The sequence below is a fragment of the Malania oleifera genome, chromosome 6, assembly GCF_029873635.1.
Source record: "Malania oleifera isolate guangnan ecotype guangnan chromosome 6, ASM2987363v1, whole genome shotgun sequence".
In the NCBI taxonomy this organism is placed as follows: Eukaryota; Viridiplantae; Streptophyta; class Magnoliopsida; order Santalales; family Ximeniaceae; genus Malania; species Malania oleifera.
Genome location: NC_080422.1, coordinates 46,747,728 through 46,763,453, shown reverse-complemented (window position 1 = coordinate 46,763,453; position 15,726 = coordinate 46,747,728).

The window sequence follows — 15,726 nt, the reverse complement described above, 5'->3', positions numbered from 1 at the left end:
AAAGGTATAAAATTTGAACGCCACAAGGAAGAATCCTCGATAAGTTCTCAAGTTCTCTAAAGAACCAACATAAGCAACAAAACCTCACATTTTTATGCAATGTTCCATTCCATGATGTTTGTTCTTACAATAAGAAAGCTTTTATAGGCATAGCCTGAGAGACAAAAACATTAACACTTCAAACCACTCTCAACAACTCTCAACAACTTACTAAGACTTCTTGTAAGATTAAAAATTAGGCTCAATAACTCTCAACAACTTACTAAGACTTCTTGCAAGATTACAAATTAAATATAACACAAAAGTTAAAGGTAGGATCAACAACTCAACAATTTACAAAGACATGGACATGCAACCAAAAAGTTGTCTTGCATGATTACAAATTAAATATAACACAAAAGTCAAAGAGTCAAATCCCATATTTGAATAGCACACAATTATTAAAGAGATTACAACATTTAAGCAAGATCAACTCCATCAAAAACTTGGATTAAGTTTAGTAAACCTTCATATTTCTTTGGGCCAAGCTTGGAGTGCCCCATTTTTTAATGAGCCCAAATATCTTGAATCAGCCTATGAAGTGCTTCTTTGATCTTCTTGGAACTCTCTCTAGTGATAGGCCCAACAAGAACATGCAATGGATCCTTTTAATAGTACTTGTTGATTCTTATCATTTAATGGTGCTTGTTGATTCTAATAAAAAAGACTTGACCGACAATGATTACAAAATGATGCAAGTAAACTCTAGTACCATGAATGCATTATATTGTGCCTTAGATGTTAATGAGTTTAATAGGGTCATGGCATGTAAGTCAGCAAATGGAATTTGGGACAAGCTAGAAGTAACCTATAAAGGAACTATAGATGTTAAAGATAGTAGAATCGACATGTTCACAAGCGAGTATGAGGCTTTCAAGATGAACCCAGATGAAACCATAACAAATATGTATACAAGGTTTACACATATCATAAACTCCCTCAACGCTTTAGGAAAAACATACTCAACTTATGAAATGATCTGGAAAATCCTTAGAAGACTTCCTCCAATATGGGAACCTAAAGCTACAGCAATTACGGAAGGAAGAAATCTAAAAAATACATCCCTAGATGAACTCATAGGATCCCTTCTCACGTATGAGATGACTATGAATGAAAGAAGTAGAAAAACTAAAGCTCAAGAATCCATTGCTTTTAGAGCATCAAACGAAAACTCTAGTGATGAAGATGAAGAAGAGATGGATATAGATGAAATAGCCTTCATATCCAAGAAACTTGCAAGAATACTAAGAAGGAAGAATAAATTCAAAAGAAAAATACAGAATTCAAAATCAGATGAGGAAGAAACTAATAAGAAAGATACAAAACCACTTACATGCTATAATTGTAACAAAGTTGGACACGTAAAATCGGATTGTCCAAAACTTAAAGATTCCAAAAAGAAAAGGAAAAATGCAATGAAAGCAACTACTTGGGATAATATGAGTACAAGTAGTACAAATAATGAATCAAGTGACCAAGAGGTTGCTTGCTATATGACATAAGATGTTGAAGAAAGCTCCTCATTCAAATCTTTTAATGATTCTTGCAATGACTCAACAGAAGAATCCAATGATGAAAGTATGCATTCTTATGAAAAACTTCAAAATGAACTATTTAAGGTGCATAAAATCTTAGTTAATGTGACTAAAGGATATATATCATTGAAAAAAAAGAATGAAGCTGTAATGAAAGAGTTAGAATCTCTAAGACTTGCTGAAAGAGAAAAAGATTTAAAAATCAATAAACTAGAAAGTAAGAATGAGAAAGCGACAAAAGAACTAGAAGATCTAAAGTTCAAAACTTCTATGGATGATGAAAAAGACTTATATATTTCTGAATTAGAAAGTAGAATCAGCGAAATGTCTCAAAATCAAGAAAAAGGTAAAAATATGCAAAATTCAGAAATTTATGATCTTAAGAGAAAAATTGAGGATCAAAACAAAATCATCTACAACCTTACTAAAGGAAAAGAAAATTTTGATAGAATGATTGGTGCACAAAGAATGTTTTTGAATAAAGAGGGCATAAGGTTCAATGGAGTTGAAAATTCAAAGAAAAAGAACCTCTATATGGGGTACTTTACAAAAGCCTCCAAAAACTATGCTAGCACCTCTTCTAATGCTTATACTCACACTATTTGTTTCCTATGTAAGAGGAAGGGACATATAAATTTTGAATGTCCATTAAAGAGGAAGGATGTGAAAATTAAACAAGTTTGGAAAGTAAAAGAAACATATCTTGTTAAACCATCCAGACCCAAGAAAGTATGGGTACCAAGATGAAAGATTAGTTCATAAACTATAGATTTTAGGTATAAGTATTCTCTTATTAGGAGTTACGAAAGCTAAAATTATACTTAAATGAAATGGATTAGTAATGACTCAATAGCTATAGAATTTAAGTTAGCCAATCCTTAAAGAAACAAAGTGATAATTATAAATATGCTCTGATAATAGACATGCTTAACTCATAAAATATAAATAAATGTCTACCTTAAAGATTTGATGCTTAATCTAAAAGTTTATATTAACTATGCATATCATGGTAAATATTTCAGCTATAGCTAAAGGGATGAAAAAACATAACCTTAGATGAACTGTTATAAGTACTTAAGGTTAAAATTTTTTAGAGCACAACATATAATATTATTTGCACATACTTGAGATTTAGAAAATCAATCACTAACGAAGCTCATAAGTGAAAAATATGAAATACAGCTGATTATAGTATTGTAGGTGCAATGAACTTGTTTTATGCTCATAGCATATGGCTGACTCAAGAAGAAAAATTCTCCTTGATCAAATCTATGGAAAATAATTTTATAATACAAGGATATTAGACATGTTGAAATAGGAGATAAGGATGAGTTTTCGAGCTTATTGATACTTATCATATTGAAACAAATGAAAATAATATTGTTGGCCACAATCAATAGATGAATTGTCCAACACTTATTTGTCTTGTGTTGTACCTTGCATTAGAATGCATATGCTTATTGATAATCTTCTTTATTAATGTCAAAAAGGGGGAGAGAGAGTTAAATTAAAAAATTGGTATCTATGAACATAAATTGATATCCATAAGCAGCTCATGATATAATATTACTCTTGGTATCTATGAAATATGTTGGCATCCATGAGTATGTTAATTGATACTTGAGCATGACAGCATATTTGTATTCATAAGCATGTTATGATATTTATGATATTGATATAATATTGGTATTATTTTTGATATTGGTATCCATGAGCACTTACATGAAATTAATTGATATTTGAGCATGACATGATAAATTTAAAAGCACAATTGATATCTTCATGAATACATAGTTTACAATTCACAAATGAAAGTTTGAATTTATTGAATAAAAGATACATTTCATTTAGGAGGAGTTAGACTTAATAAGTAATGATATCATGATTTATGAAAATCATTGAAAATTATGATAAATCTTTTTTATTTTCTAATACTACTTTGGAATTTTTTTTTTTGTTAATCTTATTATGCATATTAAATGCAAAAATTCTGTTTTGAGCCTTCACTAGATCTATATTTTTGCTTACGGTTGCTCAATGCCTTAGTATTTATACGTTTTTGTTGATATCTTACTCTTTTTGATTGATGTCAAAAAGGGGAGACATTTTGGGGAAAAAATTGAGCATAATATTGCATCCTTAAGTTGATATATTGGTATTTTGATCTTGAATGTTGTGATTTTGATATATGAGCATGATAATGGTATTGAAATTAATATTGAATCTTGATATTACAAATATTGTTAAGTTGATGCTTATTATAAGGGAGAGTCTTTTTAAGACTAACTCAATTTTTTACTCCTTATTTGTCATCATGAAAAAGGGGGAGACTGTTGGCCTTACAAGAATTAAAATCTTGTTTTGATGATAAAAAAATAAGAGGAACTTAACATATTTGGTTAAATGATGATGTGACAGGACTCAAGAAAGAGAATACAAGGTCAAGTGCTCACAAAGATCAATGAAAGCTTATACTTTAAAGAAAGATGATCAAATGAAGCTTAGAAGGCATGGATTTAAAGATGATATTGTAAAGCTTGAAGATCATGAGAGCATGAATGAGAATTTTGTAAAGTATATTAAAGCTTGAAGATCATGATAGCATGAAAGAGAACTTGCTAAAAGCTTGAAGTACATTGAAGCTTGAAGACAGGATGGAGCCAAAGAAAGACAAACATGAAGACTTAAGTGCTTAGAATGTCAAATATCCTAAGAAATCTTTATGTAAGTACTTCACGTTTTAAATATCTAATGGAAATATGTTGAAAGCTTTTTAGGGGTAATTATGGACTTAGAGACCGGAAAATGTTTTATAAGAAATCAAAGCAAGAGAACATAAAGGATTTTTAAAAACTAAAATGAAAAATCTGAATTTGGTCTACTTAGACGACTGAGGTGCACTCTCAGAAGGCTGAAGAGTTACTTCAAAAGAATGGAGATTTCCTTTAGTCTACTGAAGAATTTCTTCAGAAGACTGAAGAATTAGTTTAGTCTACTGAAGAATTTTTTGAAGGAATACAGAAGAGGCAGTACACCCTCAGAAGACTGAACCCACAATTTAGTCATCTGATCAGGGATTTCAGAAGACCGAACCCTCAGTTTAGTCGTCTGGCCCTGTGTCTAGTTCAAATTTGTTAGTGTGTTAAGGAACATTAGAAGACCACACCCGATACTTTAGTGGTATGAACACTATTACCGGTTAGAAATTTTAAATGTTTTAAATTGCAAATAAAGGTTTCTTATGCCCCAAATTTTCTAAAAACTTGGAAGATACTCCAAGTAATCTTGGGCAACAAGAAATTACTTTTCTAAGCGTATAAATACATGGTTTTTCAAATCAAATTACAAAAAAAAAAAAAAAAGAATTTAAAAATCTATTTCAAAGTTGAAAGCACACTTGCTCTTTCAAAGCTCTCTCTTACTCACTTATTGCAAAATCTGGTTTGCTGAAAATACTGAAGTGCTGATCCATCCTACTCTGATTTCTGCTACTGATGATCATCTAGAGAAGGATATTGGTGAAATCTTTACTAGAGCTTCAATCTTATTTCAGTTTGATATTTAATTATTGAAGTATCTAGTGTTTGAAATTGTACTAATCTGCTCTATATGAGAGTATCATTGTACGTAGAGATTGTCTATTGTTTTCTTGTAATGATTGACGATTCCAGGTTGTTGGATCATTGGACTGAGCATTGGGTATCACTTAGAGAGGCGTTGCTCTAGCCTATTGAAGGAATGACCGAGCGTGGGGTATCGCTTGGAGAGACATTGCTCTAACCAACTAAAGGAGTGTTTGAGCATGGGGTATCACTTGTAATGATTTGTTCCACCTGGAAAGGAATGGTATAGTAGAATCCTTTGGTGGTATTGACTAAAGGTGAGGACGTAGGCTGGGGATAAGCCGAACCTCGTAAAAAATGTGGTGTCACTTTCCTTTCTTACTCTCTTTACTTTTCAGCATATATTAACTACGTGGTTGAATTTGATTTAATTTTTAATTTAATTTTTAATTTGATTTTGGAATTTGCAGAAACTGAAAGGAAGTACGTTGGTTGATCAATACAAATTTTGGAAACCGTAAGGGAGTACGTTGATTGATTAACACCCAAGACTTATTAACTGAAAGTTTATCTAAATTTCAAGTTCTTGGAAGGAGTGTTAAAATTCATATTGAGAAATCAAATCAATTAATACAAGCTTTAAATATATTCACAAAGCTATAAACAAGCAAATATCCTGAATTCTTGCAAAAGCTGAAATTGTCAAAGAATTGCATATTATATCTTGATTTGGTATTTTGTGGTTGAATACTTTAATGGTTGGTTGATTGTTTAAGTTGTGGTTTACTTGTGTTGTGTTGAAGTGTTGGTTTGTAGATTAAATAATTAACTAAGATTTGCTGTGTGCTTGATAAATCAACAAGAGATTAAGAATCCATAAAAAGAATTAAAAGAAAATTTTAATAACCCAATTCACTCGCTCTTGGGACTACACCTCAACTTTCAGCAAGCATAAAATTTTTTATCTTTTATGAATTTTGTATGTGGTAAACCTTTAACTAACTTCTTTCCAGATAAGTTTGATAATAGGTCCATACTTGCATATCCTAGACTTCTACGCCAAAACCAACTAGCTTCATTCATGGCAGCCAAGCATCTTACATATTGAGAGATTAAGTTTTCAAGGTTTATACAATATACATTATTTACTCTATAAGATATGAGTAGAATTTCATGTTTTCTTTGATTTTCAACTATGCACTTATCTTGCTTAAAGATTATGCCAAACCCTTTGTCACTAAGTTGACTTATGGTTAAAAGGTTATGCTTTAATCCATTAACTAACAAAACATCATCAATTGTAAGTGAGGGTTCTTTACCAATTTTACTTATTCCGATGATTTTACCTCTGACATTGTCACCGAAGGTCACATACCCTCCCTCTTTTTAAACTAGGGAGGTGAACTTTGTTCTATCTCCAGTCATATGTCTTGAACACCCACTGTCCAAGTACCATTTTTCCTTTGATGGAGTAGTCCTAAGGCATACCTACAAGGAAGGATTCACGGTGTTACTTTTGGAACCCAAACCTTTTTAATTCCTTTTAAGTCATGCCTAGTTTTAGTGTTTACTTTCCATTCATTCTTGATTTTGACATACTTCTTTTTAAGTGGACAGTTAAACTTTATGTGTACATTATTCCTACACAAGTAGCAAGTAGTGTTTTCATGTATATTTGTAGAGGATGTACTTGCATATTGTTTTGCTTCTTTTACAAAGTATCCCATAAATAAGTTCTTCTTCCTTTCGTTTTCAATTCCATTGTAACCGATTCCTTCTTTATTACTAATCATCCTTTGTTGTCCAACCATCTTTTTAAAATTCTCTTTTCCTCTAGTAAAGTTGTAAATTATCTTATCTTTATCTTCAATTTTACTTTTAAGTTCACATATTTCTAAGTCTTTCTTACTTTCACCATTTACTTGTAGTTTTACTAATTCTGGAGACATATTGTTAATTTTATTCATTAGATCATCAATATGAGATTCTTTTTCTTTTTCAGCTATTTTAGAACTTTCTAGCTGATTCTTAAGATTTTTATTTTGTTCTTTCAAGGCTATGTTCCTTTTAGACACTTTAATGAACCAATTATGTAAGGTGAATAATTTAGCTTGGATTTTCTTATATGATGGCATACTATCACATGAATCATTACAAGACTCTCCACTAGATTCTTCCGATGAACTAATAAGAGTTTACCTCAGCATTGTGTGCCATAAAGCACATGTTAGCAACTTCTTGTTCACTTGATTCTTCCTCCGTTTCGTTTGAGTTTGTATCGTCCCATGTAGCTTTCATTGCCTTCTTTTTCTTCTTCTTATCTTTCTTCAGTTGTGGACAATCGGATTTAATGTGTCCAACCTTCTTACATTTATAACATGTAGGTGGTTCCTTCTTAGTTTCCTTTATGTTTGTTTCTCCTTTGTTAGTTTTTTATCATTTAAACTTCCGAGGGAATTTCCTATTCTTTTTGAAAAATTTGCCAAGTCTTTTAGTGATAAAGGCTAGTTCTTCATCATCTAATTTGTTGTCTTCATCCTCATCACTAGAAATTTATTTCCTTGCCTTAAGAACTATTGATTTCTTTTTTTTATTATTGTTCTTTGAATTTCTTTCATTCATTGTCATCTCATATCTAAGAAGGGATCCGATTAACTCATCAAGGGAGGTATTTTTTTAGATTTCTACCTTCCGTTATTGCTGTGGCCTTTGATTCCCATATTGAAGGAAGTCCTCTAAGGATTTTTCTAATCATTTCATATGTTGAATAATTTTTCCGTAAAGCATTTAAATAATTTATTATGTGAGTAAACCCTAGTATACATGCTAGTGATAGTTTCTTCTGGATTCATCTTAAAGGCCTTATACTCGCTAGTGAGCATGTCGATTCTACTATCTCTAACATCTATAGTTCCTTCATAGGTTACTTCTAACTTGTCCCAAATTTCTTTGGCTGACTTACATGCCATGACCCTATTAAAATCATTTACGTCTAAAGTACAATATAGTGCATTCATGGCACTTGAGGTTACTTGCATCATTTTATAGTAATTATTGGTCAAGTATTTTTCTTCTTTAGGAACTTCTTTACCATCTACTAATTTAGTAGGAATGTAGTCACCATGCGTCACAACTTTCCATGCTTTCCAATCCATAGTTTGAATGTATATTCTCATTTTTTTTTTCCAAAATGTATAATTTAAACCACAAAAGATAGGTGGTCTAGTTGAGGATTGGCCTTCAGCAAAAGGGGATACACCTAGGTGTGCCATTTAGACCTTTATATAGCTTCTAATTACAATTTTTTATAACTTAACTCTGATACCAATTGAAAGTTAAGGTGTAGTACCAAGAGGGGGGGGGGGTGAATTGGGTTTATAAAATTCTTTTAAGTCTTTTTAACAAATTCACTATCTTTTGTATATTTAGCAAACACACAAGAATGTTTTGATTTTAAATCAACCACAATCCAAACACAATCTAAATATTTTTAATAAAAACAATCAACCAATCAACTCACTATTCAAACACACAATACTTAACCAATTAGTCAAAGCTGCAGCACTTTCTTATTTTAGCGTTTGCAAAATTTCAGTTTATAGCCTCGTATTAATGAATATTTGTGCACTTCTTTTAATCAAGATTTCTACAAATGATTAATCAACGTACTCCCTTTAAGGTTTCCACAAAAGGCTAACCAACGTACTTTCTTAAATTAAAAGGTATTCTCAATCTCAATTTCAGGTACCTGCACTTAGAAACACAATTTATAGATGCTGAAAATTTAAAGAGTAAAGGGTAAGAGTGAGACCGAGATTTTTTATGAGGTTCGGCTTATCCCCAACCTACGTCCTCGCCTTAAGCAAGACCACCTAAGGATTCCATTAAATCATTCTTTTGCGGGTGGAACAAACGTTTTACAAACCCTCCTTTAGGGTGGAGCCCCCTCTCCAAGCGATACCCCATGCTTGGTACAATGATGCAATGACCTGAACCATAAAAGAAATAAGGAAACAAGAAAAAATTTCTTTTGTACAAGAGATGCTCTTAGATAGAGCTGGTTAGTACAACTGAAAGCACTAATATACTTCAAAACAAATATCAAAGTGAATGAATTGAAGCTCAAGAATTAATTCATTGGATTTCTTCTTTTGATAAGAATTAGCAATTCAGAAGTTTTAACTTAGAGAAGATTGTTCAGAGACTCAAAATATCTGAGAAATTCTCAGTATGAAGATACAAGCTAGAGAGTTTTGAGAGAGTAAGCAATTTAGGCTCGAGAGCAAAATTTGAATGCTTGGTGCTAATTTGATTAGAGAAATCATGTATTTATAGGCTAAAAAAGGTTTAGTTCATGTTGCCTAAGTTACTTGGAGTGTTTCCCAAGTTTATACGAAATTTGGGGCACAAGAAACATAAATTTGAATTTTAAAATTTTTTTAAAAATATAGGCATTAACAGTGTTCAGGCGCCTGAGGTCTCAGGGTTAGTCACCTGAGGTTTTATAAAATTGTGTAATTTTCAACAAGAAATAGGGTTAGGCACCTGAGGTTACCAGGGTCAAGCGCCTGGGCCTACATTGCCTCTTTAGAAATTGCTCAGGAAATTCTTCAGGTGCCCGAGGTTTAATCTTTAGTTGCCTGAACAGTTATAATTTCTGTTTTTCAATTTAGTTTTCAAAAACACTTTGTCATCTTGCTTTGTTACTCTAAAAGAACATTTTCTGGGTTTTAAAATAAGGTCTCTAAATCCATGACAACCCCTAATGAGCTTCAAAGAATTTTAAAATGATATTTAGTATGAAGTGCTTACATAGGTTATCCTAAAGCCTTATACACTCTAAGCTTGAAGTCTTCATATGAGTTTTTGCTTTGAATCCTCTTAGACTTGAGCTTGAGTCATCTTTAGGCTTCTATATGCTTTGAACATTTTGGTCATCTTGAGCTTTCTTTAATCACATTTTTGATGGAGTCTGGCTCTTATGATACTCGTGATCTTGAACTTTCATTTCTTTTGATCTTTTGAACTTTGTCATTCAAGCTTTCCTGAAATATCATCACTTAAACACAACATGTTAAATCAACCTTTATTTGTTATCATCAAAATAAGATTTGAAAGCCATGTTAGGCCAACATGATTTAATGAATGAATTTTTTTTTTAAGTATTAGTGAAAGTTTTCAAACCGTCACTAATAGTAGCACCAGTATGCATTAGGGACGGTTTGAAAGCTGTCACTAATAGTAACACATTTAGTGACAGTTTTCAAACCATCACTAATAATTGGTCTTTAGTGACGATTTTCAGCCAAGAAAATGTAGAATTAATAGTGACCATCTTAGGCTTTTAGTGACGAAATAAAACCGTCACTAATAAGTATTAGTCACCGCCGTTTTAGTGACTAATTTGAATTCGTCACTAATAACCTCATTTTTTGTAGTGAAAATACCCTCATATGGTAATACAGTTACACCGTGCCCTTAATGATTCCCTAAAATTTATTATTTTAGACCCTCATTTACCTTTGTTCTTCCTTGTTTTATTATGTAATTACTCAGAGTTATCATTGTTTAGAGCTATGCAAGGTTTGTTCATATTTTCAAGATAAACAAGTTAAGACCAAGGAATTAGGTGTACGAGAAGCTAAAGGAGAATTTGGAGACACACAAAGCTCAAATCAGATACTCAACGAAACTCCTGAAGGTCCATGTCATCAAAGGAAAATAAGGGTTTGCTCGACGAAGTGATGCGACCAGCAGCATAAGGGGGCGACTAACTCTTTACTCACAGGTTCCCATGTTTAGACTGAGGAAGAATTACTGCAAGGATCGACCAAGTCCTCAACCAAGTGACCCTCCAGGGCGACCATGTCAAGATACTGAGCCAAAACTAAGATTAGAAGTACCGAGAGCCTCGACGAAGTGTTTGACCAGAGAGACCATGAAGGGTGACTATGTCGAGTACCTGAGATTCCCTGAAGTTTGAGATCCTGCAAGCCTCTACCATCAACTTGAATATCGAGACCCCATGGCATGACTGAGTCAACAACGTTGAAGATTCAAATCCTTGCTTTCTCAAGAGAATCGACTAAGGCGCACACAAGGGAAGCATGGGAGCGACTTCGTCGGAAACGACCATCTTCTGCGTGAGATTTGCTGCAAACTTTCCTAAATTGAAAATAAAACCTTGTAAACCCTAGAGCCTATAAATGATCACTTCTAAGATGAGCTATGGGTTCCTCTTTAGCCTCTCTTAGGTTAATGACAAACTTAAGATGTCATTGGGAGCCAATGTAGACTAGTTAGAAAAGATTTCAGAACCTATCTCAGTGTATGCACGAAGTGTCCGACGACCTGTGATAATCAGCGGCGTTTGTGTAATCTTCGTGTATGTTACACGATCACTCTCTTGTACCTTCGGACGTTAGTGACAGACATTCTAAATACTAAAAGGATGATCTTTTACATCCTTTCTCTTTACCGCTTTCATTTAAATGCTTTCCTTTACCGCTTGGCTGTGATGAATGTTTGGTTGACAGGATAAGCACTTCTACAACTTCAACCAGGTACACGTATTGGGCTATAGTCTTCGAAAAAGGCTCTCGTGATCGTTGTGATAGAGTATAATCCGATTCCCGACTGTGCTCTGGACGGTTGGTGAACTCTTGCTATTCTATGCCATCGAACAACTCCTTGGACTATTTAGCCGGGTTCCAATTAGTTTAATGTAGTAAACTCAATGAACTTAGATTACACAAACAACTTCCCAAGTGTCATTCATGATTAAGCATTGCTTTGTAGGAGTAGAGTTAAGTTAGATTCATATGCTTTCATTTACATGCTTTCCAGTAGTTGATAGAAAATACCCTAAAAAAATATCATCGTTTACTTTTCTTTTACACAAGGCTATAACAGATTAATTTGGAAGTGGTTTGATAACTGCGCTTTAAGTCCCTAAGGATCGACACCTAACTTCCCCACTTTCTACTGAACTTGGGATTAAGTTATGTTTTATAAATATTATATTTGGTAGTTAAGAACCCAAGTCTTAATAAGTCTACGAAATTTTGGCGTCACTACCGGGGACTTAGCTACGGTCATAAGCCAACTTCTATTTTAGGATATTGTTGCTTTGTTTTTTTTTTTTTTATTTACTTTCTTTTAATTTTATTTGCTGATTTTGAAGTCTTAAATAGGTGTGTGTCAAGTGTGTATTTTTGGTTTGCATTCTTTGGATCCTGAGATAGTACCCCTAGACCCCAAGATTGAGAAATCTCGTCGATCCTATAGGAAACCTACCTCTAATCTTGAGATTGCTGAGTCATCTGAACTAAAACACATGGTTGAATGACCATCGATTCCGGTTGAACAGGTCTCGGAACCCTGAGCTCCCTACTGACCTGTGGTAGGGGAACAACCCCTTTGGCCGCTTAGGGACTACTTTGTACCTAATGCATACACCTCGTCGTCTTACATCCGGTTCTCGAATGTCCAAGCAGCGCAATTCGAGATTAAGACTTCTATCATCTCGATGCTGCCCACCTTTCATGAGAATTCTATAGAAAATCCTTACCAGCTTCTCGATGAATTCTTGGAAATCTGCTCCACCATCCGTATACCTAATGTTAGTGATTATGCTCTTTGTCTTAGGCTCTTTCCGTTCTCTCTAAAGGATAAGGCCAAATATTGGTTGACATCCTTAAAACCGAACTCGGTGACCAACTGGGTCACCATGCAACATGAATTCTTGAAAAAGTATTTCCCAATTGGGAAGATGAACCAACTATGAAGAGCCATCACAAGCTTCTCACAGATGGATAGGGAACTCTTTTTTGAGACTAAGGAACGCTTTAGGGACCTTCTCCATAAATGCACACATCATCAGGTCCCCAAGTGGCAATTAGTTCAAACTCTTTACGAAGGGTTAGCTAAGAGAGATAGGTCAATGGTTGATGCATCGTGCGGAGGGACTTTCCTCACCAAACATAAGAATAAGACCTGGGTTCTCTTTGAGAACTTGGCTGAAAACTCTTAGCAGCACATGGTTGCTACTAGTAGACCCCCCCCAATCCATCCACCTATAAACCTAAAGGAGTTTACGAGTTGGATGCAAACCATGACCTAGGCCCTACCCTGCACTCCATATCCTAAAAACTTGATCAGTTCTTGTCTCTAGAACAGCAACCACGATCGATGTCTTCGGTAGAAGTATGTGTGATTTGTTTTGACCCTTCACACGCATGCTACAATTACCCCCACACACCTTCCCAACTTGAGCTTGTATAGGAGGAAGTGAAGGCCACCCACAATTTGTATGATTGGCCATCAAACGACCCCTACTCAAATACCTACAATCCCGGGAGGAAACAACTTCCTAACTTCTCTTGGAGGCCGCAAGTTCTAGGTTTTCAAGCCCAAGGACCTCAATAAAACCCTAATGCTTCACTCCCGTGCCCATATCAAAATTTTAAAAATCCTCCCATTTCGGCCCATAGACACTCATCATTTCAACAATCATCTCCTCAACAACCTAAATATGATTCTTTTCAAGAGACGGTGTTGAAAACCTTACAAGGCATTGAAGCCGATCGCCAAGTAAATCGAAAATTACTCCATTCTCATTCTCAATCCATAGCTAAGTTGGAAGCCACTATGGGACAACTATCTATGTCATTGGGTAAGAGAGATGAAGGTGAGTTGCCAAGCTAGCCTCAATCAATACCTAAGGGTCAAAGTAGAGTAGAGTGTGAGACCATAATAGAACGTGCATCATATAAAGCACATGCCCAGGCTATAACCACTCTTAGGAGTGGTAAGGAGATAAACAAAAGGGTTGGGGCGAAAATATATCAAGAAAAGGGTAAAGAGAAGAAGAGGTATGAGCCTACAGAGGAATTACATGCCCCACTTTCTCATAATTTGGAAATGGACACCGAATCACCTACTTTTCCAAAGCAAACACTTCCCCATCATATTCCTACAGCTACTTACCTTACAGCTCTCAAGGCGCCCTTTAAATTTAAGAAGGAGACCACTACTAAATCCATCATGGACACATTTAGGAAAGTTACAGTCAACATCCCTCTCTTAGAAACTATTAAGCAAATACCTGCATAGGCCAAATTCCTCAAGGACCTATGCATGTAAAAGTGAAGATTAAGGGTGCATATGAACAAGCAAGTTAGGTTGACCGAGCAATCAAGCTCAATCCTTTTAGGTCCCCACCCTCCAAAGCTAAAAGACCTAGGTGCTCTTACTATTTCATATGTAATCTACAATTACATAATTGATAGGGCTCTCTTGGAGTTAGGAACAAGCGTGAACCTTCTACCAAACTCGGTTTTCAAGAAATTTAACTTAGAAGAGCTGAAGCCCACCTCAGTAACACTGAGTTTTATTGACCGATCTGTGAAAATATCTCAGGGTGTAATAGAGGACATCTTAGTTAAGGTTGAAGATTTTTACTATCTTGTTGACTTCATAGTCTTGGATATGGAACCCTCTGACCCAACTAAGGACTAAATCCTTGTCCTCTTATGACGACCCTTTTTAGCCACGGCCAATGCTTGCATTCAATGAAGATAAGGAATTATGGGTGTGTCCTTTGGTAATATACAACTCTGGCTAAAGACATCCAAGATGTGGATGTCGATACGATCAAGGAATGTGTTGCAGACATAATCCCCTCAATCTCATGGAGGAACCCTTTAGGGGAAATACATCAACCTGAGAACACTCCTCTGTCTAACTCGGATGACCCAAATGAGCAGATTCTCTCAGTCTATCATTTGGCCTTCGGTTTAGAAGGAAGCATTTAGCTAAGTAAGACATGGTTCACAAATGAAATAGGTGAAGACATGCTTATCAAACCAAGTTGAGTTAGATAGGTGCCTTCGCTGTGTCTGGTTGAAGATGGTGGTAAACTTAAAGCTTTTGGGAGGCAACCCAAGCATTTTTTTTTTTCTTTTTGAGTTCTTAGGATGTAATTAATAGATTAAATAAGTATAAAGTCTTTAGAGTGAGTCTTAGGAGAGGTTTGGGGTGTGACTACAAGGGCGACTAGAACAACGACTCGTGCAACCTGGTCAAGGATATGTAGGGTCGGTTAGAAAACTCTTTTCCCCTCACAATCTTCAATTCCAAAATCCCCTACTTCTCTATTAGACGTCATCACATCGAATCCATCGTGACGACTACACCTCACTCACACATTCTTCACTCCCGGCGGAAGTTCAACACTCATTTTGGTGAACCCTAGCCTCAGATCGTAACACCATTTGGACGGAGACTCCTGGGCCACAACACATCTAGGGTTTATGGTGAATAACACTCCTTTTTTGCTTCTTACATTCTTCAAAATAATCATAAAATGCCCCCAGCGACTGGTGTACAAGGCTTCCTCCAAGCAACCTCAGTCACCAAGACCCAACTTTATACATACAAGAGCTCTTATTTCATTACAGGATGAATATTCATCTGGGTCAGAGTCTACACCACCCATACCAGCGCCATCGAGGGGCCAGGCTAATCACCCAAAACCAAAGAAAAGCAAATGATAGGTGATACATCGATTGTCTTTGGATGACTATGAC